General features: G+C 41.5%; 1 protein-coding gene across 2 annotated transcripts in view; it reads left to right on the top strand.

The window, feature by feature from the left end:
* Positions 1–25,826, top strand: part of Astn1 (astrotactin 1) — a 311,034-nt gene that overhangs the window by 174,131 nt on the left and 111,077 nt on the right. The window lies entirely within an intron of this gene.

The raw sequence follows: 25,826 nt of genomic DNA, 5'->3' as shown, positions 1-25,826 counted from the left end.
CTGGGACACAAGGGGATACATAACTTGCATGAGATCCCATGGTAGGAGTAGAAGGAGGTGGGATGGCCTCAGCAGTCTGGCCACAGGCTTTCTGTGAGGTCTGAGGATGACTATGACCACCATGGAAGCATGAAGATCTGTCTCTCACAGCAGTTCCTCCCAAAGTGAACCCAGCATCCTTTGCAGCCCTGCTGGACCAGGTGTTCACACCTGCCTTCTCTGTTTTTCCAGGGTGTTTCTTCACCTCTATTTTCCAGATTCTACCCTTTCTTTTTCCAAGGCCAGTTCAAATAGCTGCTCCACCATAAACCTTTCCCAGATGCCCCTTTTGGGAACTCCTTCCATCTTTGTCTTATTTAGGCTTGTGACTTTCTTGTGCCATTTTGTGTCCCGTACTATCTGGTCTTGACACCCTGTTAGTTAATAAGGTTTTTGGAACAAAGACTTAATTTTGAGAATCTTTCTTAGCTATATACAATGAGTGTCCAATAAAGAATTAAAGGCTTTTATGAGTTTTCTAATATTATTAGATACGGACTCAAAAGATAGTGTTTATGTGAGGGTCATGAAGGAGGGACTGTCTTGATTTTGCATGTAACACATCACTTCTACAAGGGATTTCTTCTTTGCTATCCACTCTTTAATTATCCAGAAGTCCTCTCTAATCTAGTTCATTTCAGCGACAGGAAGTTTTAATCTATATAGAACTGAACCAGCAGAACATAGGTTAAGATTCTACAGATCATCTGGGTCTACCCCTTATTAACTACCTACTTCCCTTGAGCAAATCCCTAAACTCTCTGCAGCTCCATTTCCTCTCCTATGAATTAGAGTCATTAATAGTAACTATTTCACAGAGGCCCAGTTAGAAGCGAAGTCATCACTCAGTATTCACAGATGACTGACTCCAGTAACCCCTCCCACACTCAAAATCCAAGAAGGCTTGTGCCCCTGTAGCAACTGCATTTGACCTATGTGCATCTTCTTATATTCTTTAAAGCATCCCTGGCTTACTTATAATAACCAAATACATTGTAAACACTCAGTAAACAGTTCTGTGCTGTGTTGATTAGAAAACAACAAGAAGGAAGAGTCTGCTGGTTTAGTATAGATGCAGTTCTTTCCAGGTTAGAACCTGAAGGCTAACTGTAAATGACAAAATCCTGGAAGGCAAAGGATTATGGCTCCTAGACATGGTTGGTAGCACCAGTGACAATAAAATTAGGTGGTTCTTTCTTTCAGAATGAAGGTCTCTAGCTAGCAACAGGCATAACACTTGCTAGAGAAATGGTTTTCAAGAAGAGCGGCTTTGCTTCTGTTATTCAAAACCTCTGAACTTCTGCCTTTGCTTAGCAGTCCACCTGTAGTCTGGGTTTTATTTAGTTTGTGTTTTTGTTGTTGTTTTCTTTTTACTTTTTTCTTCTGCTAGCTTCAAAGATATTCCTGTTCTTCAAAGACCTTGTCTCACTCTTGCCCAAATTGTGCTTTGCATTGGGCAGGGGAGGGTGTTGTTGGACACAATATCCTAAACTTCCTAAACTTGGGCCTCTTGCCTAATTACACTGCAGTCAGATGTTCCATGGAAGCCCCCAGCATGGCAGATGCCCTCTTTGAAGTCATTAGTCTTCACAGCAGGGAGAGAACATCATCAAAGACTCTGTTTCCCAGCACTCCCTGCTGCACCCTTGCACACCAGAAGATTGGGGGCGGGGAAGGAGAGGAGCCTATACAAGCATTAAGTCTACTGTTTTCTGGGTCGTGAATCACAAATCCTTTGAACTGAAGCTCAGGGAGAAGGCTGATGATGCTATCTCAAAATTTCGCACAATTCTTGCTATCTTTAACCAATTTAGAAATTAAATTTACAATGGCCTGGAATATAAATGTAGGGCATGTTTGGGGTTTGAGTTGGTACCCTAAGGCACTATGAAATAGGGGTTAACAAGAAAAAAAATGTATCTGAGGTTATAGATACTGAAAATATAATTGATAATCATTATAAGCCATGAAGGTGAAAAACAACCTCGTGTGTGTGTGTGTGTGTGTGTGTGTGTGTGTGTGTGTGTGTGTGTGTATTAATAGGGTCCTAGATTGCTTTTTGGTTTTGTCTTTGTTGTTATTGTTGTTTTGGTTGCTCTTGTTCATGCTGTTTTTCTCTTTTAGTTTGTTTGTTTGTTGTTGTTTTTGTTCTCTCTCTCTCTCCATCTCTCTTTCTCTTTCTTTTATTATACCTTTGAGTTTTACTTTTTATTTCTTGGGGACCTAGGGAGCATCATTATTTCTAACTTTATGTTTCTTGAGCCCCTTTGAAACTATTTGACTAATGTGAATAAAAATAATATTTAACACAATTATTTTCTCTGAGATCATATTTTAAATTTCTTCACAAATTTGGGCATTCGATTTTAATGCTGATATCTGGGGACTCCAAGAAAGCCAACCTATCCTGCTCTTTCTTTGGAAGAGCCATGGTGACATTCCATCATAAAATTCTTAAGGGAAAGATGCTGACATGGAGTCCTGGTCTCTGGGACACCCTCTCCAAATTTAGCATGGAACACCCCCCACATGTGTTTTGTCTGTGGATCTCTCATACATGCATATAGATTGATATATACGGCCACAACTGTCCAGGAAGGAGCTTTATCTCTCCTTCTGTCATTTGACAGGCTGATATCTGACTCCCACCTCCTTAATTATTCCCCATGTCCTTACTCTGCAGGCAACAAAGAGATTTATTATAAAGATCTACCCATTTCACACTCTGCCTCAAACTCATCAGTTGTCTCTGTGGCCCTACAGAAAAGAAATGTGAAGCTGTCAAAGATGAGTTACAAGCTTTCTCTGTCCAAGTATCTGTCAAGCACATCATCCCTTTTACTCCAATCACTCTCTGCCTGAAATGCTATGATAGTCTTTTGCAGAGGTTGCAGATGTACCATGCTGTGTCCGTGTCTCTACTACTTCTGTCTGCAGATTTGTAGTGTTTAGAAGCCTTTACTTACTTAACTCCATCTAGACACCTAAGCATCTTATTAGTGTTTAGGTCTATATTGAAATGGCCCTTTCTGCAATGCTCACTAATGCTATCCAATCTTAAGGAAGCCCTCTTGCCTCTCCTGTTATCCTGCTATATACATTAGTATCTATGTTATTGGCTTCAAATGATAATTACAATAATCTTGTAACTATAATCATCTGTGTGTCTATCTCCCTGTGTCCCTGCTCTACCAAATTGCAAGTTCAGGGTTGTGTCATTTTCATTTTTATAACTTTGTGTTGTTAGCTGTCACATTCATTGCTAAGCACCAAATATATGTTCATGGAGTGAATAAATGAATGGTTACACTTGAGGTTAAGCATGCAAGTTCTAGCAAACCTCTACATGATACCTAGTGTTTATTTCCCTTCTGTCTCCTAAGGAGAAATCAGTGTTTTATGGCATGGTATTCTTTTATGAGTTAACTCATTTGTCTTCTAAGTGCTACTAAAATAGAGTATAGCTATTATTTATTCACTTAAAAAGCCCTTACTGGTGTCTAAGGTATTGTCTTTGGTACCTGGGAGAAAGAGATGAATAATAATAGCTAGCCATCATTCAGGGCTTATGATAAATGGTAGACCCTCTTCAAAGCTCTTAATTCATTTAGTATCTACAACAAACTTACAAGTAGGTACTGTCAAGGTCTATCTGCGTTTTGTAACCAGGTAAATACTCGTCAATTAATATTGAGGATGCATGCCAATTATCATATGCTGAAAAATCTCATAGGTCAAAATGTATTTAGTCACATTTGGTGGCTCACATATATAATCCCAATACTCAGGAGAATAAAGTGGGAAAATTTTGAATGCAAGGTAAGCCTGGACTACATAGTTAAATCCTGCAATCCCCTGCTGACCCAAACGTTTACTTAATACACATGACCCTATGACCTTAGTAGTTTAGCATTGGGGAGTATTACTTAGCCACATGACAACTGTGTGACTTGACTAGGAGCTGTGACTTTGTCCAATACCACTACAGAAAATCATATTTGGCCTTACTAACTGGATACAAATTCAAAATTAAAGTATAGTTTCTATTAGTTTCATTCAATATCACTTGCTACATAAACTCATGTGCACTGTTAATCATCCTTAAGTATAAAACTACCTGCATGAAGCCATCTTCCCCTAAGGATCCTAGAAACAACTTTTATATGAAGATGTAATCCCAGACTAACAAGCATGAGGGAGCAAGGCAGCTGAGACTGACAAGAAGGAAAATTAAAACCAAGGTAATGGATGGATGCATTAGTTATCTAATTAAGCTATATGTTATATAGTATGAACAGACTTATTACTGTATTTGATGTATACCAAAATAGCGTAGAATGGGTCATTTATAAGCAATAGAAGTTCACTTAGCTCTAGAAGCTAGGAAGTCCGAGGGTGTTAGCATTTGACAGTGACTTCATGTGACACGACAGTGAAGCAAGCCACCACAAATAAGATAGCACAGGTAAGACAACTTACTTCTACAGGAAGCCTGCTCTAGAGAAGTGGTTCTCAACCTGTGGGTAGTGACACCCTTGAGGAGTCAAACAACCCCTTCACAAGGGTTGCCTAGGACCATCAGAAAACTGCAATGTTTACTGCATGATTCATTAACAGTAGCAAAATTATAGTTATGAGGTATAGCAATGAAAATAATTTTATGATCACCATAACATGAGAAACTGTACTATAGGAAGGCTGAGAACCATTGCTCTAGGGATAACTTACCCATTCCTGAGATAACATTCATCCACAAGTCAAATATGTTTAGGTAGATAGTCTCTTAATGCTGTTAAGACAAACATTAAATTTCAGCAAGAATTTTAAAGGGGACATTCCAGACCACACCATATCATCACTGATATCCTCAAACTTTTGTTTTTCTCACATGCAAAATAGATTCATTTCACCTGGTAGCCCCAAATTCTCAATTCATCCCAACATAAAGTTCAAAGTTGAAAGTGCAGCGTTCCATCTAAGCTGGTTTTCAATAACGCATAAGCATGATTCATTCTGAAGCACGTTCCTTCCAGCTGTGAGACTGTGGTTTCAAATTTTCTGCTTCCAGAATGAAAGACAGGATAGGAACAGAGTGGGCATTTCTGTTCCAAAGAAAGCAATAGGTAAGAAAACAGGGGGAACTGGTCCCATGTAATTCCCCAAATCAAACAGAGAAAACATTGAATCTTAAAGAGAAAGGGTGTCCTTCAACTCCATGTTTTACAACAGGACACACTGGGCGTGGCTCCCAACCCTCTCACTGTTCAGTCTTTATGTCTAAGCCCTATTTCTCTAGGTCTCATTCCTCTCCGAGGCTGCCACTTCAAGCTGATATCTTTACCATTCTGAGGTTTTGAGTGTGGCCCCATCTCTATCATTTCACTCTGCAGGAGCTCCTTGCAGGAGCTCTACTTCTTTGGCAAGTGTTTTTCTGGACATCCTCCCCATCAGCATCCTTTGGATCTTATCCAGGATAACTACGCTCCTCTAGCTCTTACATTCTGGGAGCCTGAAGACCTATGAACATTTGGACTTTATCAAGGTTTGCCAGTTCTACCTTCTAGATCAATAGCCAGAGTGATGCAGTTCAGTTTGTATCTGGGGGTCAGTTATGCTGTGGCTTAGAAACACTGTGCCAGATTGGAGAGCACAGACCCCGGGAGGCTCCAGTAATTAAGCCCATAGAAGATCTCTAGATCTTCTCTCCACAAACAATTCTACCTTTCTAGATTTCTGGACCTGTTAGAAGGGGGTCTCAGTGCTTTAACCTCTTTGTTTATTGATTTTCCTTTATCTGGGAGAAGATCTGCAGTTCCAGTATTTTCTCCAATATATTTTCTTTTTAAAGTACAGAAAGTCAGGTTCTGAATTCTGCTAATCTGATTATATTTTAATTACACATCTTTAAATTATCTCTCTGTTCTTGTTTTCACTATATGTGCCTAAAGTAACCATGTTAAAGTAGCAGTTTGAATGCCTGGGGGACCATGCATCCTGATTCATCACTCCTGTTTTGCTTTCCATAAAGTTCCATATGGGACATAGACACAACTTTATCAAGTTCTTTGAAACTGTGTAACAAAGAAGGCTTTACTCCATTTTTCCATAGCTCATCCCCAGCCTTTTGCAGAGACTTACTGTGGTTCGGTGGAGTTGACTCCACAGAGGTCCATGTGTTTGGAATTTTGCCCTATTGTTGCAGTTTTGATGTAGTGAAACCTTTAAGAGGCAGGACTGTTGGAAGGTAGTCAAGTCATAAGGAAAGGCAACTTGCTGGTATTCCAGACTGACTATGACCTTAAAGAGTAGGCTGTCATAGAGTGAACCACCCATGCATTTTTGTCTCTTCTGGACAAGTACACATCTTATAAGAATGACCTTCACTGTCTCTACCAACAATCCAGTCACAACTATTGAGTGACCTCCAAAAGACTTAGAACAGCTTTTCTCTTCTGAGTCCTCCTACATCAGAGTTACTCTTAATGCTGCAATCATGCAAATATAGGGTTGCTCTGCACAGTACTTCCAGTTCATCTGTGCTTTGCACACTGTCCATTTCCAAAGGCACTTATTGAAAATGTCTGATATATCAACACTTGTTCTATTCTTAGTTTTCCACTGCCTTGACAAAATAACATAGACTAGGTCATTTATAAACCACAGAAGGTTCTTTTTTGATTTTTTTTAGTTCTGTAACTGAGAAGTCTAAAAGCATATGCTAGCATCTGGTGAAGGACTCTATACCATATCACAACATGAAGGAAGGACAAGTGACCACATATGCTTCAGAGAGAGAAAAACAAAGCCAAATCATATGTTTAAGATTTATACTTGAGATAACTCACCCATCCAATGAGAACATGACCTAAGTCAGTGGTTCTCAACCCATGGCCTGCTACCCCTCGGCAAACCTCTATCTCTACAAACATTTACATTATGGTTCATACAGTACAAAAATTACAACTATAAAGTAGCAATGAAAATAATTTTATGGTTGCGGGGTCACCACAAAATGAGGAACTGTGTTAAGGGATCACAGCATTAGGAAGGTTGAGAACAACTGACTTCAGCACTTCTATAGGCCCCGCCTCTTCTAACCATCACAAAGGTAATTACATTTCAGTTGGAGTTTTGTAGATAGTGGTACAAGTACAAGGGAAGTCATGGTACAAGGCTTGTAGAAATCTGTACTTGGGAAGAGTCCATGATTTGTGACGGATTGCCAGGAAGGGGAATTCATTAGTTTTTTTTTTCTTGCCAGTCACAGAAGTTGTTAAACTCAATCCCCATGCACATCAGAGTGCACGTAGTAACGGTATTCTGTCTGTCTGTCTGTCTGTCTGTCTGTCTGTCTGTCTCTCTCTCTCACACACACACACACACATACACAGTCTCACATGTATGTGAGTCTCTAACAGGGATCAATCTCAAGTGAGGAAATGAAGAATCTCTTCACATCTATGATGAAATCCACAGCTGTCACAGATCGAAGTGTAATGTGTATAAAAACAAGGTTTATGAAAGTTGGGTACAGGGAAGTTAGAAGCCAACTTTTAATGTTTGTGAACTAATGAATGGGTGAGTAGAAATGAATAAATTAATATGAAGGAAACACCTAAACACAGTGGCATATTAATATATATGTTACCATAGAATGCAGTGGTCTTGGGCACCCCACACACAATTAATAGAACCCTAATGCAAGTAGGACAAAGGCTCAGGCTATGACAAATGGGATCTGACAAAGCCCCCACCAGCTTAGCTTGGGCCACTTGAGCTTGTGTCTGTAACACAGACACAGCTAAATGTTGTAGAAGATGGATTTCTGGAAGGAGAATGTCCCTGGAATAACTATTAGATACTAGGAGGAGAAACAGAGCTTTGCATATAGACCATCCTATTCCCAGTTACCTCTAACTCATCACACAGAGCTTTTCCAGAATCCTGTTTTTTCTGTTCTCCTGTCGCCACTGTCACAATTTAAAAGTCTCTACCCTGGAGCATGATAGCACTGACACGTAGCCAATGAGAGCTCAGGCTGGTATTCTTGTCAGTCTTTCCACAGGACTCTAATTGTCTTCTGGACATGGACTGTTCCTTTTTGGTTCGATGCTATGCATGTGATGTAGGCTTCTTGGCTGGTTATAGAGAACAAGTGCTTGTATTAGTCAACTGCTGTTCCTGTAACAAAATGTTGATCTGGGAATTGTGGCTTATACTTGTAACTCTACACAGGAGGCATACAGAGGAGGATTACCACGAATAAACCCATGCCCAGTCTGGGCTACAGAGACACATGACTAAAAAAAATAACACCCCAAATCAACAACACAAACCATTCCTGCCCACAAAGTTTAGGAAACATTGAGGAAGGGAAGAGAAGGTAGAAAGACTGCAAGATCTAAAGGTTGGGCAGGAATGCTGCCAACATGTCTTCTGGACAATGTACTTAAACACTCTCAGCAGCTGTGGTTGTCTGCACAAAATCTCAACATCCCATCATGGAGACAGGTGATCACAATGGCCTGTGGCTAGGTGAGGACATCTGGCTGTTGAAGGTTGCTGGAGTAGAGATTGCCAATTTTCTTCAGGGAAGTGGCCCCTGGTAGGTAGTCCATGCTACAGTAGGTTGTCCTACACTCATGAGCTTTGAACAGCACTCATTGGATTCAATGAATTTTTAAGAAGGAGGAAATGAAGCTGGGAGGGAGATGTGGCTAGAGGTTATGATGTAGAAGTCCAAGGAGGAGTGAGAGTGATCTTAATGCATTGTATAAAGGCACAGAATTCTCAAAGAATAAGTAAGAAGGAACAAAAAAGAAAATATAAACAGCCAGTTAGATTATTTGAACACACATCAGAAATTACTTATTCACAATTATACAGGCTACAAGACCCAGGTTGGAGTGCTTTTTAGTTAGCTACAGCTGACTTCAAGAGGGATACATACACTCTCTTTATCTTTATACAGTAAAAGAGCTCCAGTCCTGCTTAATTAGAGTTCCACCATATATTCCTCTTTCATTTTAGTCACCTCTTTAAAAGCCATATCTCTAGTATGTTACAAAAGGAGTTAGGATTTTAGCATCTGGATCTCAGGTGAGGCACAATTCTTCCCACATCAGTGCTGGGTAAGCATTAAATCGGAATGAATGACAGAGCTGATGTTTGTAGTTCCCATACCTCACTGCAGTGTGTCTGAAGGAAAGAATAACAGAGTTTCTTTATCCTTTTTAAGCGGGGTTCTTTTATCAGCCTCCACCCAAGTAACACTCAGCACAGACTGCTGGAGATTTCATCTCAGGAGAGATGACAAATCCCAAGGGGGAGGAAAGGGAGGCAGGTGTTTCTCTTTATGTACAAACCAGTGGAATGCTTTCTCATTTTCAACTAGTTTGCTTCTTCATATTAGTAGGCACACTGGACCCATGGTGAGGGTCTTTAATGGGATTCAAGGCAGAATTCTCACTCAAAATGTTTATCTTTGGAATTTTTCATATACATAATTATATAAACACACTATATATAAATATTATATGTAAATATGTAAACAACACATATAGCATGAATAAATATATAAACATACTATATTTATATAGATGAAATATACAAATAAAATACACACACACAATCACACACACACACACACACACACACACACACACACACACACACCTTCAAGGCAGGCTGGCAGCCAGTACTTGACTTCTGGATTTTTTTGTGTCCTTCAGACCCATATTTTTTAACTCTACAGGGAAGGCAATGATTCCGGATGAGATCAACTTCAATTCTGTTCTTTAGGTCCAACTCACTTGCTGTGGAATATCACCATTAGAAGCAGAAATGGCTGTCATTTATTGGAGGCCTGCTCTCTATCCTTAGAATTTACCCATACTTTGTTTACATCAGTGGTTCTCAACGTGTGGGACTTGACCCTTTGGAGGATCAAATGACCCTGTCACAGGGGTTACCTCAAACCACCAAAACCACAGATATTTACATTATGATTAATAACAGCAGAAAATTACAACTATAAAGTAGTAACGAAAATAATTTTATATTTTGGGGATTCACCACACATAAGGAACTGTATTTAAAGGGTGGCAGTGTTAGGAAGGTTGAGAACCACTGTCTTACATCATTCCCTACACATGGAGCACAACTGCCATGTCACCGGGCCATTGTGGGGCACATTCTATTATCAAACAAACAGCAGTGTCTGTCAGATGCTATATAGACTCTTTTGAATTTATGACTATTGCTTTTTCCTAATGGCTACTAAGTTGTAGCTATAAATACTAATACTGTAGTAAATGAAACTTGTAGATATTCCCTTCAGTCTAAGGAAGCTGTGAAAATTGGGGAGTCACCTTGGAGAATCTCTTTCTGCCTCTTCAAGTCCCCCTAAGAAGGTGAGCATTATCTCTAGAGCTTGCCTCTGGGGATGCCACCATTAGAGGGTCAAATAAATTACCACATGGCTCCTAAGCACCTGAAGCTGAGACTTGAGCTCAAGGCTGGGAGGCTCTGAAGCCCAACCCCCAATGTGCTGCTCTCCTGCAGACTTAAAGAATATCTGGTTTTAAGACTGTCAGAGCTACAACAGGCTTCACACTAATCCAGCTGCTCACACAGCTGATTAATGCTGAATTATCTGGTATCAGGTCCCCTGAGGTCTGCTTGTGCATTTATTTCCTCTTCAATGAACTTTTCCTTCCCAGCTTTGGACAACCACTCATACTGGCTTCTACAGCTTTCGCAGTCAGATGCAGAAGGTATTTCATTACCTGAAGTACAGAAAAATGAGGGACTTCAGAGAAGAGTACCAAAACTAGTTTAGGGGAGCAGGCATTAGTTTGCAGGGAGAGATGCAAAGAACAAACACAGGGTGTATCATTTGATAAGCATAGTTACATGAGTTGTATCCACGCTCTGGTAATATCCATATGATAACAGTGTCATGAGACAGGGCAGAAAACTTATGGAAGTAGATATAGCTAGGAAGTGGGGTGCAAAGCAACAAAAGATAGGCTGGGAATGTGCTGTTGATGCTTATTTGATGATGTAGGAAGTACGGGTGCCATACACATGTCTGCATTGCTTGGCTGATGGATGAGACCCTGTGTAACATACCTAGGGATGGGGATGCGAATAACTGGTCTCTGGAGATACCTAAGTCATCCCAAAAGGCAGCTTTTAAAGTTCTTTCACCGGCCCATTCTTCATTGTCTTCCTGACTCTCTGTCTTCCCTATTCAATGTGCCCACTCAAAACCTGCTCTTCCCACTTTCTCCTTTCCCTCTGCACTGTTCACTGCCACCACCTTCTCATACTCACTCTTGGCTTCCTTTGTCCCTCTGATTATTCTTCCTCATCTTCCTCTTCCTTCCAGGGTCTTTCTCGGTACCTGGTATGCTTCATGCTTCTGTTCTTCCTCTCACCCCCTCCAAACTAGAAGATGAAATTCGCCACTCTGACAAAGAGAACAAAACCTGAAAGTCCCTGCCAAAGTTACAAGGACAGCATTTTCTCTTTTTTAGGGGATTTTAATTTTAAAATGAAAAAAAAAATCCAGCCTCCTCCCTCCACCCAGCCCGCCCCTGCTGTGCTTGCACTGCTGTGAGCCTCAGGGGAAGGCTGGGAGCATGCAGAGGGAGGACCAGATAAAAAGATGCTCCTTGGTTCAAATAATTTCTGCACTCATGTTCCCTCCCATCCTCGGCTCCTTTTGACTGTGTTTGTCGGAGATCCAGGCAGAAAATGGTAGCATTAGCATTTTTAATAAAGGAAACGGGAGAAAAGGGAGGCAGCTCAAGAAAGCTGAAGGAGGGAAGGAAGCCCAAATCCACTGACAGTCAACACTCCCTTTTGAGCCAGAGAGTGCTCAAGGTGGGGGCAGGAGGAGGCAGGCAAGAGAAGCAGGAGTTTACAAAAAGTATTCAGGCTGATATAATTGGAGCTTTGAGCGCAGGCAGAAACAGTTGGGAGGTGGGAAATTGCTGTGCTGGATTGAGTTTGGCTCAACTTGATACTGAGGCCCAGCATTGTGAAATGTTTTCTAATTTAGCCCATTTTCTCTGTCTTCCTGGAATGAGCCATTATTCGTCCATTACTGGAAGAAATCATGGTCCAGGCTCACCCCTTCTATTCTTTTCTCTTCTTCCTCGTCTCTGTGCACACCGTAGGAAAGCAGGAGAAATATACTGTGGGTAGGGGGTCACATGTGCCCTTCATTTAAAAAGAGAAAGTGACCCTCAGAGACCTAGTGTGACTGGCATTCTCTTCCCCCTTCCTCTTTCTAGTGGATGCAGATGCAAAACTTTAATGGAGGCACTAGGTTTTCATTCTGTGTGTTTGGCCATTGTACCTCTGCAGGATGACGCTTAATTGGCCCTCTTCCTACCACTGAAAGGGACGAAAAACGTCACTGTGCAGAGGTTACTGTTTCCCAGAGAAAGTGGCAGTGATTAGATCTAATGCCTTTGACAGCTGGATAAAAAGTTGCTAAGCCCGGAGTCACTCAGAAGGTAGTACAAACCGCAAACACTAAAATGAACCATCTTGTCACACATAGTATTCTTCTTCCATCACACTTAATAACCCAATGTGAGTCAAAACCGTGAAAAATGTATTTCTCTTCCTTAAACTCACTTCTGTAAAAGATCACAAGTCAAAACTGGGTGAATGGTGAATACTCCTTTTTTTGTTGTTGTTTTCCTTTGACCTGCGTTTCAGCTTATTAAACACGACCTGCGTTTCAGCTTATTAAACACTTAAGACCTCTTCCCTGTTGCAGTGTCAGTTGGGTAATTGCAGATATCTCATACATTTATGTAAAGAGAGGCTTTTTTTTTTAGAGGAGCCTTCCCACCAGCCTGGTTCTAGAGCCGCATCAGTCCCAAATAAACACACAGGAGGCTATATTTATTATGAAGCTGTTGGCCTTGCTTGTTTCCTACTGGCTAGCTCTGACTTAAGTAATTACCCCATAATTGTTAATTTAAGTATGTTTCTTACCGGAGAATAGTTCCGGGCTTCCTACCCCATGGCGTTACATGTTGACTCTCTTGTGTTTCTCCTTCCCAGAATCCTCCTGGATTCCTAGTCCCACCTATCTAGATTCCTATTGGCTCAACAGTGCTTTATTAACAAATGTACAGGACTTCCCCCATCACATTTAGACTTGATGCTAGTCCCATTGTGAAAAGGTCTGTAACTTTAACAAGAGAGCGACTGTGACAGCCAGTACTCCTTACACGTGGAATCGATCACTTTAGCCTCATTTGAACAGGCAATGTAATGTGCATGTTTGTATAAATACTTATTTCCATCTGGCCTATACATCCTAATACTGAATTTTGATGTCTTTTATCAGAGAGCTACTCTGCCTACCCTTGTTATTGTGGTGATGACCTAGTGCAGGTACTAGGAATATACATGTAAAAAAAATTAAATGCAACTTTAAAAATATGTAAGATCATTAAATAAAAATACTTTTTTAAAAGTAGGGGTCAACAAATAGCACTTAGGTTACATGAAGGAATAAATCCACCTCAGAGTTTAGAATCCAAAAGCAGAATTAGCATCATTTGGACACGTTGAAGCATATTTAGGTTTGGATGGGGTGTGGGTTTAGACCCAGAGCCAAGTTTCTTTGAAGGAGTGAGAAATTCATTTGGAAGTTTCTTTGTTACTATATCTAGGGCTACAGATGTACCTTTTCTCGTTTCTATTAATTTGCATATATACCTTGACCTTCTTCCTTTTGAACAGCAATACAAGTCTACACATTTGAGGGTAAGAGAAGCACCTGTTCTGAGTGACTTCTCTGCATTTCCTTTCTCCTCCTGGAGGCTTTGCAGGGTCCTTGGTTTCCTCCCCCTATTACCAGACTACATTATTTCCCCTGGATGCTCTCCCCCATCCCAGAGTCTTGACTCTAGTCCATATGCTTGTTTCCAAAGTGGTATCTGCAACCATCATCTATCTTCTTATTTTTATGCTTCCATTTCCAACTGCCTCTGGATATCTGTTCATGGATTTGCTGTAAGTATCTAAAATTAGACTGTCCAGAATGGAACACAAAGCCTATTCCCGCATAGATATCTGCTCTAACTCCCATCATCTTGGCCCACATAGACAGTATCATCTACCTTTATTCTCCCAGATGAGAAACTGGGGACAAGTTTCCCTATTTCCCACGATTACCCTATCCACTTTCTCAATCACATGCCTACTATTAATCACAAGATCCAATTCATTCATATTGGGAATGTTTCTGGAGGCTAGTTTCTTCTTTTCTTTGAAAAGTTGCTGCCTGGCCCCTGCCCCAAGAGAAGACTTCAATGTCTTCAGACACTAGTAATATCTTTCTAATTGCCTTCATAGTCATTGAAAAAGAGGAGGGGAGGAGGAAACATGGAGATCCCATCTGGGAAATAGAGCTGCCTATGGTAGGGCAGAGTACTGGGGGTGAACTGTGGAATGTGCACAGCTTCTTCGGGGAAGGTGATATGATTGCATGATCATGTTGTGGGTTCTCACAGAAGAGGCAAAAAAGCAAGGAGGGAAAAAAAGGAAAGTTCTTTGGATTCTGAACAAGTAGCTTGAGTTGTACCTAATAGGAAATGGAAATCTATAAAGTGCAGAGTGTGAGACGGGTAATGGTAGGATAACAGGAGTAGCATTAGATATACGTCTCCTAACAACTAGCCTCAGGCAAAAGCTGACCTCCCATCTGTTTTTATATAGTTTTACTGTTAACACACTGATACCCATTCATGTAGATATTATCTTTGGGCTGCTTCCATGATACAGTGCCAAAGTCATGTGGTTGCAACACACATTACAGGACCCACAAAGCTGAACAAATTTATCATGGTACTTTTAACAGAAAAAGCTTGGCAACCCCTGCATCACATGGGGTCCTCTCAATCTCAAAACTATTGCCCTCTATTATGGAGCTATCTTGTCACTGGTAGGATGTATTCCAATGCCCCTGATATTAAGCCACTACATATATGTAGCAACCAACACCCAAGTTGTGGCAATCAAAAGTGTCTGCAGGTTTCCCAAGTCAGGAGAAGCCTACATACCACCGCTTGTATAATCCTGTACTCACACACACACACACACACACACACACACAGTGGTCTTCTGCGTTGATAGGAGTCAATGTAAGAGTCTGTTGCTACAGGGGATGGCAGGCATATTGATAACTGCAAACATGTCTACAGTGCTGCCTATGTGCCTGTCTCTGGAAGTCACAAATATGCATTAATTTCTTCAATTTTGCCCACACTCCTCTGAGATAGATACTGTCCCATCATTACTTTCCAATGAGGTTAAGATGGTTGTAATTGTACACACAAAGGAATGAGACAAAGAGGTAAGATTTCTCTCAAGGTCAGCTGGCCAATGTGCCAAATCTATGCTCTGAACTCAGTCTGACTTTCTACCTAACATACGTGTCCATGAAACTCTCCTGAGTGACAAAAAAAGAAGCATTGGTGTGTAGAAAGCGATTTGAAGTGGTAGAAAAGAAGACACTGTGGAATAACCACTTCTCCCCATTTCAGAACCATTTTTGTTTTGCTCTAACCACAGAGAGCTGGAGCATCTCTTTAGGTGCTACTTTAGGAATCCCTCCATCCTTGGCCTCTGTCAGTCAGACACATCATAGTTTGGGCTGCCAAGAGGGCTGCTTTTCTCTGTGGTAATTGATTTACCAAAATTTAAGAGTAGTGACTTCTAATGCTCCCCTCTCCCATGAAGTGATTGGAACTGTTTCCTGGCTTGGAGCCGGCTTAATTTTCTATCTGGACTTAACACCACTTCTGGCATCTTCTTGGTTGGTTTGTGCCCAGCAAGGGTATGTGTTGTGACAAGAACTAAGTGCAAGATGAATCTGGAAAACCTGGGAGGCGACCTTAAAGGGAGACACTCCTTTGAGTGGCAAGAGTGAAAGCATCAGCTTCAGGAGCAGCCCTGCCAGGGCTCAGCTGCCACCTCGGCGAACCTGTCACTCAGCTCTCTCTGCTCACATGCTCACACACAGCCTTCTGAATTTTTCAGGGTTTTCATGTGAACAGTAGGGTGGGTTGGCCACTTCTGTAGCAAGAAAAAATCCTATTTCTTCTATTCAGAAAACATTCTGGACAGGACAGACTGTAACAACAAAATACCAATAACTAGAGGTTATGGTTTGAAAGTAAATTTATTCATTTAGTAGAGAACAGGGATCTAGTAGGGTTAGTAGGGCCAGAATGACAGAATAAGTCTTAACCCATGTCCAGGTAGAAGGTTTTCAGTACTGGACACAGGAAGCAGGTATGACTGAGGCATCAAACACTGCCTACTGTTGTGAAATATTATTTGACTATGCAAAGATGTGTTATGTTTGTTTATGCTGCGTAATATTACTTTAACTGTGAAAAGGTGTGCTAAGATTGTTTATGCTGCATTTGTTTAGTGATGTAAGGATGTGTATTTAATTATGTAGACATGTGTTGTATTTGTTTCATCTTGCCTGTCTAAGGCACCTGATTGGGCTGATAAAAAGCTGAACGTCCAATAGTTAGGTAGATGAAGGATAGCTGAGGATATCAGGCAGAGAGGACAAATAGGAGGAGTCTAGGCTCCAAAGAAGTATGAAAGAGAAGGAGGGGAGAACAAGGGAGAAAGAGAGGGAGGCGCTGGGAAAGGCAGCCTCCAGACAAACATTGGAGAAAGCAGGAAAGTAAGATATACAGAAAGAAAAAGGTAAAAAGACCCAAGGCAAAAGTAGATGAAGAAAAACAGGTTAATTTAAATTAAAAGAGCTAGCCAGACATGAGTCTAAGCTTGTCTGAGCATTCATAACTAATAACAAGTCTCCATGTCATGATTTGCAAGTTGGTTGGTGGCCCAAAAGGAAAAGCCTGGTACAGCACACCTGTTGCTTGGGCTTTGGGCCAGTAACTAAGTAACTTGCTTTGTAGCAATAAGCCACAAAGGGGTAATTGAAGCACAATCCTGTTGTTCAGTGCTTCCGACCCACTCATTCTAGCCTCGAGTCCTTGTTTGATCAGCCTGACTTCTTTTTAAGGGAACAATGACTGCCAAGATCAGGGAACAGAGAGAAGGAACACAAACCTGTAGTAAGCTTGAAGGATAGAATCATGGGAAATTAGGATGGCATGGGAAGACGCACAGAGCAGAGCAGTGAGCAGGTAGTTGGGCTACAGTTGTAGCAGTGCTGAGAGATGGAGCAGTGGGGAAATAGCAAGGAGAGGGCAGAGACACATGCCAAACCAACACAGGTAAGCGGAGACAGATCTGCTCCTGGCAGTGTGGGTGAAGGTGGTGAGTCAAGCTGCAAGGAGCAAGAGGAACAGATTGGGCACTAAGAGATAAGAGGCCATAGCTGGTACCCTGATGTGCATGTGAGTGTGAGTGTGGTGTGCATATGAGTGTGCGTGTGCACGTGCGTGTTCGTGCGTGCGTGTGTTGCAGGGGCAGCGGGAACTTGGAGCTAGACTGGGCCTTTAGAATTGTTTCAAATGGAGCCAGGGAGTTAGACCTCTCCCTCCCACACTGACTTCTTATTGGATGTGAACTTCTCTGAGAAGCAGGCCCCCGTTAGGCTAAGCAACTCTCTTTTGCTTAGGGCAAACCCCTGAGACGGCTTGGTGGTATTCAGTCTACTGTCATACTCCTAGTCTGAGAATTCTGAGAACACTGTATTCTGTGTGGTGTGTCTGTGTGGTATCCCAGAGGACAAGAACTGAATGGTCTGGTAAGAATGTGGGTATTCTCATTGCTACTTGGCCTAAGTGCCAAACTTTGCAGCATGTGAGTCTCATCTGACTGCCACTAAGCACCTGTTATACAGGATCTGTAGGATTTGAGTGTAAAGAAAAGGGTTAAGGAGAGGGTGCTGTGGATGCTTGTGTGATTGTCACTTAGGATGTGCATGTCTGATCAATCATAGCCTTCATGACGTAAGTCTAGGGAATTCAGTGACAGGCTGGAAAGTACACAGAAAAGAGTGACCAAAGGTTGGTGAGTTGTAGGAAAGCACTTGGAGATGTGTAGACTGGAGTAGAAGTGAAAGGAACATATTCAAACAAATTGCTAAGAGCATGAGACTTGCTCTGCTTTGCCCCAGAAAGGAAGAAGGCTGGAGCATGTGAGAATGGTGCATATTTCAGTTGAAATGTTTTGAAATGAGCCAGGCATAGTGACGCACACTTGTAATCCCAGCACTGTCTCAAAGAAAAGAAAGAATGCTAAGCACCATGACACCATCTCAAAATAGAATGCTTTGCGCTGGGAGGCAATAAGTGTCCCATTCTTTGGCATTTGAGAATGAAGCTCGCAGTCATTGAACGTGTCAGTGGGTTTGTCGTGAGGAATGTAGGAGATATGTCCAACCTTGTGTCACGACATTGTCGTCTGTAAAGTTCGTGCTTGAGAACCACACATTTGGATTACAGGAAAGATCACGGAAAGTCTTGCCATAGTTTTAAGTAAGCTTCTAATTCTGTGTTAGGTTGCATCTGTAGCCATCCTTGGCTGCAGCCCACAGGCTGCATGTTGGACATGCCTGCCATGAGTCTAAGCCTTAGCATTCTATGATCTCACAGAGAAGTCCAGTCTGTCCTTTGAGACTATAATCATCTAAATATTCCCCCCAAAGAGTCTAGTCTCTGAACTTTTTCAGTGTGATGGCACCCTCACTACCTTGTAATGCAGCAACTTTGCCTTCTGAAGGTTGTAACAGAGGCTGTCTGTCCAACCCCTTATCCCCAGAGTGATGCATGCCATTCCCCATCACTTAAAATGGAGATCAAGAATATCAAAAGCCAAACACTGCATTTTCGAACTGTTCCATTCTTACCACTGTCTGTCCTGAACAATTACAGCCTCTGCTTTTTGTTCCTGTCTACTGTACCAGGGGTGCGGAGGGCAAGTAAGCCCCTGTGTCGGAAGATGCTAAAAACCCAGCGAAATAGCAAAGCCTTCACAGTGTCCACGAAGCGGGAGGGGAGGATATGCCCCTTTCTCTTTTTGTCTTGTCTCTGGCTGGCTGTTAGGATTGCTGGACTTCCTGAAGTCTCCACTCTCAGTCAGTCAGCTTGACAGAAAGGATTAGGCTCCAGCCAGAACATTCTACAGCAGCACAATCCAACAGTGGCAGTCCCAGCAGCTGTTATTTGTATGAGGGAAATTGAGACTGGTAGGAGGGAGAGCCACAGGGATCTGAAACCTTTTGTTAGTTCAGAAGCCTGAAACTGCCCACCACTGTGCCAGAAGTCCAAGGTCAGAGCAAATGCTTTCTAGGTTTCAGAGAGAGAGAGAGAGAGAGAGAGAGAGAGAGAGAGAGAGAGAGAGAGAGAGAGAGAGAGAGAGAGAGAGAGTAGCTGGCACACTATGGTGTGAAAAGAAGAAAACAAAGTTTGAGCTGATATGCACATTGCTTCAAGGGGGAAAAAAACTCTCCATGAGGAAGCATCCTCAAAGCCCCAGACAAAAAAATGTTATAGAAGAGAAAAGCTAAGTATGTGTGAGCTCTAACTGTGTCTGTGAATATTCTTCTAAGGAAAGATAAGGGCAGCGAGTGCAGGATGAGTTAATGCTGCCAAAAGGATTACGTGGAATAAAAATGTGTTTACAAATATACCAGGGAAAAGAGAGCACTTGGGGAAAATAGGACCATAAATAAGCAAAAGGATTGAAATCTGCTGTGAGTCTAACAAGACCAAGAGTCTGAATTACGTTTTCCTATCTGTCTTTTATATGAAAAAAATAACAAGATGGTGCTAGTTATTGTAAATTTTTTAGGAGGAAATCTCCAACTCGAGACAGAGTCCAATGGGGGTGTCAGGGACAATGCAAGGAGTCCTCATGCCTCTCCACAACTCTCTGGTGGTCCTCATACATCTGTCCTGTTGAGCCATAAACCTTAGCTAACCTGACCGCATTGTCAGTCACTCTCATGCTCTTCCCTGAGTGGGATGGAGCCCCCCCCACCCCGCTTTTATCACCTCAGCAGCATCATTTCTGTCTTCCTCCTCATTTGGATCTCTGAGCAAGACCATCCCGTTTTCTAGTCTAGCCTCCTTTGGGGGAATCCTCCGTTTGTGGCCATCTCTGGATTTCTTTTGCATTACATTTCTCCTCTCTCACTGCCCCCTCCTCATTACTTATTTCCCTGATGTTGCATAAAATACATGAACAAGTATTCACCCTATTAGCCATGAACTCCTCCAGGACCAGGCCTCACCTCTTCATGTGTATCTGGTTCCATGCTTGAAGTCGATTGCCTATTCTCAACTTCACCTGAAAATATTGGGGGAAATGAAAATAAATCCTTATTTATTCCTCTTCTAGGGCACACTATGTCAGGCCTTTTTTCCAGGTGTTTCAAGATCCCAGCCAGCTCAGGTAGCCAGTGATGAGTTGTTAAAACCACTGGATACCAAGATCCTTAAAATATCCTTCTATACCAGCAGGGTCAGCAGCACCACAGAACTTACTAGAAATGCAGGTTCTTCAGCCCATTTTAAATCTACTGACTCAGAAGTCCTGAAGTGGGAGCCCCAAATTTACATTTTAATAAGCCTTTCGGGTGATCTGGATGCATGCTGAACTTAGAAATCCACTACTTTACTAGAGGTCTGCCAGACAGCAGTTGCTGAATGGAAGTATTTGTCCTGATTCCACTGACCCTTACTAAGTAGGGCTTCATTACATCAAGAATTAGTGCCGTTAATAAAGCCACACTTTTAGAATCTTGCTGTCTGTCTTCCTATGTCTTTCTACACAAACTCCACATAAGCCACAAGGCTTTTCTGTGTCTAAGGAAATTTAGAGGCACTATCACTGTTTATCCTACCAGTGAACCTCAGGATGTGGCCAGTGTAGAGCTTATGGTGCTCTCTCAGACTTCTTCCATTTTCTTCTCACTAACCCTTTCCAGTCATGCCTTTGTTGGCTGCTTCTTTTGTTATTCTTACTCCTTTGATTTTTCTAAAACATAATTTAAGGCCCTTTTGATTTATCACAATGTAAGCCCAGATCCCTGTTGTCTGCCGCTTACTAACTCATTGCTACCCAGCTTAAACAAATCCAAACCCTACCTATCAGGACCTGAACTCTTTTATCACATTTTTATTTTTAAAACAATCTTCTCTCATTTTACATACCAATCCCAGTTCCACTCCCTCCCCTCCTCCTGCTACCCTCACCTTCCTCCCATCCCCCATCCACACCTTACTTTCAAGGCCCTCCCCCCTATATCTAGAATGAGCAAAGTATCCCTCCAAAGAGAATGGGTTTCAAAAAGCCAATTCAAGCGCTAGGGATAAATCCTGGTCCCACAGACTGACCAAGCCACACCACTGTCACTCACATTCAGAGGGCCCAGATTGGCCTTATGCAGGTTCTCCAGTAGTCAGTTCAGGCAGAGTCAGGGAGCTCCCACTAACTCAGGTCAGCTGTTTCTGTGGGTATCCCCAAACTGGTCTTGACACCTTTGCTCATGTTATCACTCTTCCCTCTCTTCAACTGGACTCTGGGAGCTCTGCCCAGTGCTTAGCTGTGGATCTCTGCATCTGCTTCCATCAGTTGCTGGATGATGGTTCTATGATGATAATACAGGTAGTCATCAATCTGATTACAGGCCGTTTCAGGCACCCTCTCTACTGATGCTTAGTCTTAGCTGGGGTCATCCTTGTGGATTCCTAGGAATTTCCCTATTTCCAGGTTTCTCTATAGCCCCATAATGACTCCTTCAATCCTTCCTAGCTCTCCCTTTCTGTCCTTACCCTATCTCAACCATCCCATTCCCTCATGGTCCCTCCTCCCCTACTTTACATTGCAGATGACTGTCCCCTTAGTTGCCTCTGATGTCCCCTCATGTCTACCTGTTCAAAGCCTTTGTCCACACTGTTCTGTCTCTCTCCTCGGCCTCGGCACCACAAATACTTAGATTCAGCTCATTCTCCAAAGTGTATCTAAACAGGCTCTTCCAGCATGAGGTTTTGGGTCCTTTTTGTTTTTGTTTTTGTTTTTTCTTCTCTCAAGACATTTGAACTGGGTATAATCTTCCTCTGATCCGGTTTACTTCCATTTCATTTGGAGTACCTCATTTTTCCAGGGACCTAGGTGCTGTTCTAACCTACCTGTTTACAAATTTCCTCTGTTCTCTTGCTGAACAGGGTGGCAGCAATTCTCAAACATTACAGAAGGGACTCTGACTTCCCAGAAGTGGGGCTACAACGCTGGTTCTATCACATTAGCTGCAAGTTTGGGCTAATGTTATTTAACTTTCCTTGGCCTTACTTTCACCATATATTAAGTGGGAACAATACAGTTGCTATTCTCTATAGTTCTTAATGAGAGTTGGTATAATAAATGTAAAGCACTTGCTAAGTGATTATTAACTAATATACAATAAATCATGGCTTTTACTTCTTCCATCATAACAATTGACAACTAAATACCATGGTTTTTTACTTGTCATCTTTATCCCATTGGACCGTGATCCAGGACAAGGACCCAGCCTTTTATCTGTGTCCCAGAACTCACCACAATGGCTGTTCATCAGAGGAGCATAATAGATGCTTGGGGAATGATGTAGTACATTAATGAAGTCCTTGATGGCAAAGAATGTCTATTAATCATTTCAATGTCCCTTGACAGTGTTTAGCAAAGTGTTTTTATGTGGCTATTGGTTAATTAATATTTACAAGTAAATAAATAAATGAATAAATGGATGAGCAGTTCAATTAAAAAACAAAACTTGCTAAATATATGTTGAAATGAAATAAATTGGTATGTAGGGGAGGGTTTTGGGAAAATAGTAAAGTACAAATTGGTTTTCTTGATGGATATTTTATTCTTCTCTGGCTTATTTATATGATTAATCGCAGTAACACAGTGATCTGTGCCTCCCACTGTAAATTCTGTGGCCTTATTCATCTCCTTTCTCTTGAGTTAGTATTATTTACTAACTTTCCACAGTAACATAATATGTATATCCGTGGTGAAGTAGAAAATCCCAGGTCTGTGGCTTCTCTTATACTAGGAGGTCACATTCTGTCATGTGTAGTGTTGAACCATTTTACTTGTATGGCAGTGAATTTATGCAGATCCATTGCCAAGTTCTTATCTTGTTCATTTGTTATTAAAGTTGGATGTCAGGGACACACAGCAGGTTATGCAGAGAAAGCGAGACTAACAAGCTTTTAGGAAGATTGAACTTGAGACCCTGGTTGCATTAGCCCAGAGTACAAATCTATTGGGCCTCTAGATCCAGGATCCATGGAGAAAGGGTGAGAGCAAATTTTAATTCAGAAAATGACAACTCTACTTCAGTTATTGTCCTGAAATTTCTACTTATTGATTCATTTAATCTTCTTATAGTTCCCTGAAAAATATTATCATCTTTTCACAAAAAAGGGAGTCCAGGAAGGGTTAAGTATCTTACTGTATCAGTTTTGTGTGGCTGGCAAGGTACGCAAATCTAGACCTTGGACTTGACTAGAGATTGTCTGACTGCAGAGCTCCAGACAACACAGGGGCTATTGTGAGACCTTTGAGGCATGGCTTGTCTGCATGACTGCAGGCCTAGTGGTGGTCTGCAAGGGGCATGCACTCAGCATGCTGTGCTCTGCATTAGTGATTACTTATCTGCAGCACTTTCCAGGAGGGAAAGAGAGAACAATACAGCACTTCTAATTCCCACCAGCTATCTGGTCTCTAAACCCCAGGAGAAATGTTGTATCTATGCAACATGAGCAATATGAGTTCTGTGGTTGTGCATGTGGCTTGGGTCACATCTGCGTGGCCATATGTAAACACCTGTACTTGTGGATGTGTTCATATATGTAAAACAACATCAAGTTTGGTAATGCTGTGTGATGCTTTGAATAAGAACGGCCCCCGCAAGTTCATATATTTGAATGTTTGGTCATTAGGGCGAGGCATTACTTGACAGGGATTAGCAGGTATGCCACTAGGAAGTAGTAGTCTTTGGGATTTCAAAACTCAAGTCAGGCCCAGTGTCTCTCTTTCCTTCCTGCTGCCTGCTTATCTGGATACAGAACTCTCAGCTCCTCCAGCATTATGTCTGTCTGCATGTTGCCACACTTCCTGGAATGTGGATAATGGGTCTCTGAAACTATAAGCAAGCCCCAGTTAAATGTATTTCTTACTAAGAGTTGACTTGGTCATGGTATCTTCACAACAATAGAACATTCACTAAGACAAACTGTATTAATGGATATGTTGGTCTACCGAAATCAAAATGACTGACAGGTTTTATGAAAATAAATCTATATCACATATGACAGCAATGAGATATGAAATATGCTAGTTTATCAATAAAGAACTCAATATGCTCTATGCCTCAATATCATTCATTATTCAGTATTATGTAAATGTGTTTCATTGAGTTCTTAGGATGCATTACAATTTCTGCTTTAATGTCAGTCATATTGTATAAAACACCAAATTCATCTATAAAATTTGGCTTAGCTGATAGATCAGTAATTCTCTGAAGTGTATGCTTCAGAATCATCTGTTTCACTTTCCAAAAATATACCTGTTCCAACTCTAGATGTATGGAATGAGAGAAAACAAAATTTAGAATCATTATGGTCATATCAGGGGTAAATCTGTTGCACCCTAAAGTTTGGGCAATGTTTTGGTGTCACTTTTGAGTGTTATAGAGATAAAGGAGATTTGGTGTCCACGTGGGGGACAGAATATTTCAAGAAGAACAGAGAAAAACAAGTGCTTCTAACTATGTGTGTCATCTGAACTTGCCCTAGAAAATACAGGCCAAGGAAAAGGAGAGTCTTCTTGTGGACTGAAGACAGCTTCTGCTCCAACAAGTGGTCTCCTCACAGAAAACTAGGCCAATCCAACATTCCTGGATTTAGACCCAAGGCAGTATTCATACATTTTCTCCAATAGTTCTCATTCCATGGTGGTGAGATGAAAAGAACAAGCCATGATAGAAATTAGAGTATGTGGTACATGATAACCCTCACCTCTGACCCTTACTATCTATACAACTGTAAGCAACTGAACCTTCTCAGATAGATTACCTCTGCTGTGTAGGCATCATGACTACATAGCTGAGATGCTTACTCTGAAGGAGGCTATGAGATTTACATAGATGCCTCTGAGTGTTGTGCTTGCTTGACACATGATAAGTGTTCAATAAATAGCAGCTACTATTACCAGCCTCTTCTGACTCATTCAAGACTTTTTTTTTCTCCTTTTGCCTTAAATAATCCTGAATCCTAAAATATTCAGGAGAACTTCAAGGCCAACTTTCCTCATCTGAAGGCACATGAAGTCTGCCTCTGCCTTCTATGTTGCTTCTTAATTCAAAGACCATGTAGAATTTCTCCCTATAAGTCAGGTGCTAGGAATCAAAGTAGCAATGTCTTCTGTGTTGTTGGAGTTCACTTCCTATATTTTCCAACTTGTTCTTTTTGGAAAAAAGAAGCCAAGAGTGAATTTTATTTGTGTACACATATATACTTTTGCTTATTGCTACTCTGTGTGTATGGGGGGTGCTCCAAGTTGTATCCCAGCATCCCAAAATCCGAAGGGGGAAGACATTTTCTTTACTGTTGAATTTTCAAAATCATTTTATATACTTCTAAAAATATCTTCAGGTTAAACCTCATTTAAAGGGGGAGGGGGAGACAGCTTAGTGGGCAAGGTGCTTGCTGTGCAAGCTTGATGATTTGAGATCAGATCCCCAGAACCCACACAAAAGCCTGAGG

This window comes from Mesocricetus auratus, unplaced genomic scaffold, assembly GCF_017639785.1.
Source record: "Mesocricetus auratus isolate SY011 unplaced genomic scaffold, BCM_Maur_2.0 Super-Scaffold_100676, whole genome shotgun sequence".
Lineage (NCBI taxonomy): Eukaryota > Metazoa > Chordata > Mammalia > Rodentia > Cricetidae > Mesocricetus > Mesocricetus auratus.
Note: the sequence above shows the minus strand (reverse complement) of the source record. Positions and strands in the feature narration are given on the sequence as shown.